At 49.8% G+C, this 5499-nt stretch overlaps 1 protein-coding gene across 1 annotated transcript in view; it reads left to right on the plus strand.

Moving 5' to 3' along the window:
- Positions 1 to 4509: 4509 nt before the first annotated feature.
- The window catches only part of RIMS4 (regulating synaptic membrane exocytosis 4), a 59607-nt gene continuing 58617 nt past the window's right edge, over positions 4510 to 5499 (plus strand). Inside the window, exon 1 of the mRNA XM_017877998.1 lies at positions 4510 to 4549. The gene's annotated coding sequence lies outside the window, so the exon portion shown is untranslated. The remainder of the gene's footprint in view (positions 4550 to 5499) is intronic.

Consider the following 5499-nt stretch of genomic DNA (forward strand, 5'->3'; position numbering starts at 1 on the left):
TCCTGCTCAAGTGATCTCTGGAACTTTCAGGCCCAGCCCTCTCCTTAGCCAAGGCCTTCTTACTTCCCATCCATGCCTCAGCCTCCCACAGCCATGGCCTCCTATCTGGCTTTAGGGTCCTTGGACGCTCAGCCTCCTCCACTTCACCTTTCCACTGGTACATCCTTTCCCATCTTCCTCTGCTAGGAGGCAAAAAAAAAGAAAGAAAGAAAAGAAAAACAAGCAATGGCTTTTTGGTTTAAATCAGGACTTACCTGAAGAGAAGGGGTGAGGCACTCCTGAATTCACTCAAATCCATCCCTCCCAGAGCAGCCCCAGAGTTATTTTATTTTATTTTTTTGGAGACAGAGTCTTGCTCTATCCCTCAGGCCGGAGTGCAGTGGCGCAATCTCGGTTCATTGCAACTTCCGCCTCCCGGGTTCAAGTGCTTCTCCTGCCTCAGCTCCCCTGAGAGCTGGGATTACAGGCACCTGCCACGATGTCTAGCTAATTTTCATAATTTTAGTAGAGACAGGGGTTTTCCACGTTGACCAAGCTGGTCTCAAACTCCTGACCTCAGGTGACCCGCCCGCCTCAGCCTCCCAAAGTGTTGGGATTACAGGCGTGAGCCACTGCGCCTGGCCCCAGAGTTATTTTAAAATGCAAATGTGAGGGCAGTGAATTGGTTTACTTACTTGATATAAATAAGCAAAATGTGTTCTAAGAACAAGTTTGACCAAGAACAGGACCAAGAACAGTCCAGGCGCATAGAAAGTGCCATTTTCAACATCACATCCTCAGGGAAGCCTTCTTCCATCTCCTCATGCTGGGTTAGATTCTCCACCTACTTGAAGCTGCACACATATGTACACACATGCACAGCAACGTATATACACACTGGGCTGGACACAGGGGCGCACACCTGTCATCCTACCCACTTTGGGAGGCCAAGGTGGGAGGATTGCTTGAGGCTAGGAGTTTCAGACCAGCCTGGGCAACATAGCAAGACCTCATCTCACCCTATCTCACTCAAACACGCACACACGCACATACACACATACACACACACACACAGTATATAGATATATATCTTTTATGGCACTTATCACAATTGCAATTAAAATTATTATTATGCAACTATTAGACAAGGTAGTAATTAAATAATTTTAATGATGATTGGCATAATTTTTTGTCTAATATTACCAAGCTATAAACTCCGTGAAGGCAGACACCAGATCTGCTTTTTTCATCCCTGTATTTGTAGAGCTGGGTACAATAGCGAGCACTTGGAATTTACATTCAACACATTCATCTATCAAGTAACTATTACATGTGGCGCACTCTGTATACATCCAACCTTCACCACGATTGTGCAAAGAGGTGTTAATTATTCTCTCTCCATTTTTTTTTTTTTTTTTTTGGAGACAGTCTTGTTCTGTTACCCAGGCTAAAGTGCAGTGGCGTGCTCTCTGCTCACTGCAACCTCTACCTCCCAGGTTCAAGCAATTCTCGTGCTTCAGCTTCCAGATAGCTGGGGTTACAGGCGTGTGCCACCATGCCCCGGTAATTTTTTTAATTTTTAGTAGAGACAGGGTTTTGCCATGTTGGCCAGGCTGGTCTCAAATTCCTGACCTCAAGTAATCCTCCTGCCTCAGCCTCCTAAAGTATTGGGATTACAGGCGTGAGCCACCACGCCCGGCCTACTACTCTCATTTTTTGATGAGAACATTGAGGGAACACACCCAGGATCACATAAATAAAATAAGGACAGGCGTTTAAACCCAAGTTAGGCAATGCTTCTTCCATTCCACTCCATTGAGCTGCCTGGTTCTTGGCATCCTCCATCTCATTGGGCTGTGAATTCCAACCTGGAAGTTCATCTCTGGTTTCCCATCCCTTCCTTCTCTGGATCCACATCCACCACTTCCCTCATTCATATTCTTAAGCATCCCTCTCCACCCCCCAAACTTGTTCTTAGAATGCATTATTCATACCCAGGTGTAAGTGGCTGACCACTTCAATTTCCCATGGGGAAACATTATGTATTTACAAAGGGTAAACGATTTAAGCTTACAGGCCCCAAGCCTATGGATGGAATTTTAGGCATGAGCTAACCAAGAAAGGAGAAATCACACCAAGAAGTCCAGGCACATAGGAGGTGCTATTTTCAGCTTCAACATCACATCCTCAGGGAACCTTTCTTCGATATCCTTATGCTGGGTTAGATTTCCCACCCACCTTTTTTTCTGTTTTGTTTTGTTTTTTGAGATGGAGTTTTTGCTCTGTTGCCCAGGATGGAATGGAGTGGTGAGGTCTCGGCTCACTGCAACCTCTGCCTCCTGGGTTCAAGCAATTCTGCTGCCTCAGCCTCCCAAGTAGCTGGGATTACAGGTGCTCGCCACCATGCCCGGCTAATTTTTGTATTTTTAGTAGAGATGAGGTTTCAGCATGTTGGCCAGGCTGGTCTCGAACTCCTGACCTCAGGTGATCCACCCGTGCTGGCCTCCCAAAGTGCTAGGATTACTGGCATGAGCCACTGCACCCGGCCCCCACCCACCATTTTTGACCAGAGGCCTACTCACTGTGACCTTGAGTAAGTACCCCCTTCGTAAGCCTCAGTTCTTTGTAAGATGGGGAGAGGATGCAAAGGATACTTATGCCCTTCCTAAGGCTGGTGTTCAATCAACAACAATTTACTGAACACGAACTTTTTGCCAGGCATCCTTCTGGGCTCTGGGGAAGGGGAAAAAGAGACAATAAACAAATAAACAAGAATAAAAATGTGTGTGTTGTGTATGTGTGCGTATATATATGCAAATACATATACACGCATATACACATCTATGTGTGTTTGCATATATATACACGCATACAGACATGTACAAAAATATACGTGTCCGTATATATACAGGTACCCCTCCCACATATATATGAAACTTGTCAGATGGTGATGAGGGCTACAGAGAAAAATAAAGCAGTGTAAAGAGGATCTGGCATTTCAGGGAGGGGTTTTTGCTACTTCATAAAGAGTGGTGAGGGAAGACTTCAGAGAGAAAGTGACATTTGAGCAGAGATCTGTGAGTGAGCTACACAGCCCTTTGCAAGAGGGCTTCAGGCAGAGGGAACAGCAGTACAGGGGTTCTGAAGCCGAGTGAGCCACCGGGGTTTCCTGGGTATGAGACACCAGGGTGTCCTGGGTATGAGGACATAGGGGTGGCAGAGCCAAAGAAGTTAGGACCTTGTAGAACATGGACTTTGACTGTGAGATGGGAGGGTTTGGGGCAGAAAAGTGGTCAGTTCCTGGTTACATTTTGTGTATAGAAATGAAAGGGGTTGCTGATGGATTGAATGTGGTGTGTGTGACACCACATTCAGTATCCAAGTATCCAAGATTCCAGTATCCAAGATTTCTGGAAAAATGGAGCTACCATTGACCAAGATGGGGATGATTATACCAGCACTCTTAAGCATGACACCAGGATGCCTCAAAGTCTAGATCTGGTCCCTGGGAAGGGGCTAGGGCTCAGGAGCACCTGCCGAAGGCCAGCACTGTGCTAGGTGTTTTGCACACTGTGATGGGCAGATGTGTCAGAATAACTCCAGTGATCCTTGCCCTTATATAATACCTTGTATGATCCCGCCCTTGTGTGAGTGTGGGTGGAAACTGTGACCATGATCAGAAATCGCTACCGTGATTATATTACATTATATGTCAAAGGGACATCATGCGAGTGGACCTGATCTAATCACACGAGATCTTTAAAGGCAGAATCTCTCAGGCCAGTACGCAGAAGTCAAGGTCGAAAGATTTTACTGAAGGATGAGAATGGCTTGACATCCTGAGACTGGCCTTGAAGGTGGAGGGGGCCATGTGTAAGGACCAGAAAGCGGCTTCTAGGAGCTGAGATCAACTCCTGACAGCCAGCAAAGAAACAGGAACCTCAGTCCTGCAACCACAAGGAACTGAATCCTGCAAACAACCTGAATGATCTTGGAAGTGGATTCTTCTCCAGAGCCTGCAGAGAAGAGCCCAGTCTGGCCAATACTTTGTGAGGCCCTAAGCAGAGAACCCAGCTCAGGCTGCCCAGACTTCTGATCTATAGGATTATAAACCACTAGATTGGTGTTTTTAAGCTGCTTCATTTGTTATGCAGCAATAGAAAACAAACACCTGTGTTATCTTACAGGCAGTTCACAGCCATCCAAAATGGAAGATTCCTGTCCCCACTGTACAGATGAGGAACAGGACCCATGGGGTAAAGAGTTTTGCCATAGGCCACCCAGAAAGACGGCACCACAGCTGAGATTCAAACTCCGGGCTGTCTCTTTCCGAGGCTAAAACTGTTTCCATGTCACCAGATGGCTTCATAAAGAGGTGTGTGAGCAACTGGGAAGGTTGTTTGACATCTGGGGCCTGATTAGGTGGGCAGGTACCCTCACGTCCCAGGTCACATGCAGGGAATGGAGCATGGCTTTCCGATTCTGCTCCTCTCTGTCCTGGGGCTGCGAGCGTCTGAGCCTGTGTGTGTCTGAGGACTACGGATCGCCAAGGGTGATAATGGGAGAGTCTGTGAGTGTGGGCCTGCCAAGTGTGTCTCAGTGTGCCTGAGTCTGAGGGTGTCAGTCCGTTCATCAGGATGCACCCATACTGGGAGGGATGGAGTCTGTGTGGCTGTGTCTTGGAGTGTGTATGCTACTCTAGTGTGTCTAAGGGTGAAGGGGTGTGCGTCTGGCCGTGTCAGTCTGAGTGTTTGACAGTGCTGAGATGGTCACGGGGGTAGGCGACACAGAGTATGTGCTGGATCTGGACTTGTGTGTTCATCTGAGTGTATGAGTGTGTGTATGATTCTGGGGTGTCTGTGGGTAAGTGTGAATGCATGAGGCTGTGTATGCCTGCCTGAACTTTCGTGGGGTTTTGTGGCATCTGAGAGTCTCCCCGTGTGGGAGGCCGGGCACTAGGGGTGGCCTGCCTACCTCCCTGAGTGTGTTTGCAGGTCTCTGCGTGAGTCTGCGTGTGTCCGTGGACGTCTCTGTCCCCACATCTGTGAGGGGGTGGGTCTGTGGGTGTATCTGTCCGGGTGTCTGCGGGGCATGTTGCAGAGTGAATGTGTAGGTGTGGGTGCCTGTTTGAGCTTCTCTGTGGGTGCAGGTGTGAAGCCGAGGGTCTCTGTGTGGGAGGCCGAATGCGGACCCGTCTGGGCGGGACCCTCTGAGCGCATCCCCTCCGAGCGCGCCCGTGTTTCTGGGAGAGGCCTGTCTGGGTGGGGGACTGGACGCCGGCCTCTCCGCAAGTCGGCCGGCTGAGGGTGGGGGCCGCGGCGAGGTCGGGGATAGCCCTCGGACCAGGGCCCAGACAGCCTTGCCCCGCGCCTGCCTCCCAGCGCGCAACTACCGGGCCCGGGGCGGCTAGAAGGGGCAGCAGCAGGCTCCCTCTGGGCTCCCACGCCCCGCAGCGGCGCCCCCTCCCCGGCGGCACGGATTGGCTGCGGCGCCGCTCCAAGCCCGCCCCGCGCGGCCGGC

Source organism: Rhinopithecus bieti, unplaced genomic scaffold, assembly GCF_001698545.2.
Source record: "Rhinopithecus bieti isolate Rb0 unplaced genomic scaffold, ASM169854v2 scaffold_10347, whole genome shotgun sequence".
NCBI classification, from domain to species: domain Eukaryota; kingdom Metazoa; phylum Chordata; class Mammalia; order Primates; family Cercopithecidae; genus Rhinopithecus; species Rhinopithecus bieti.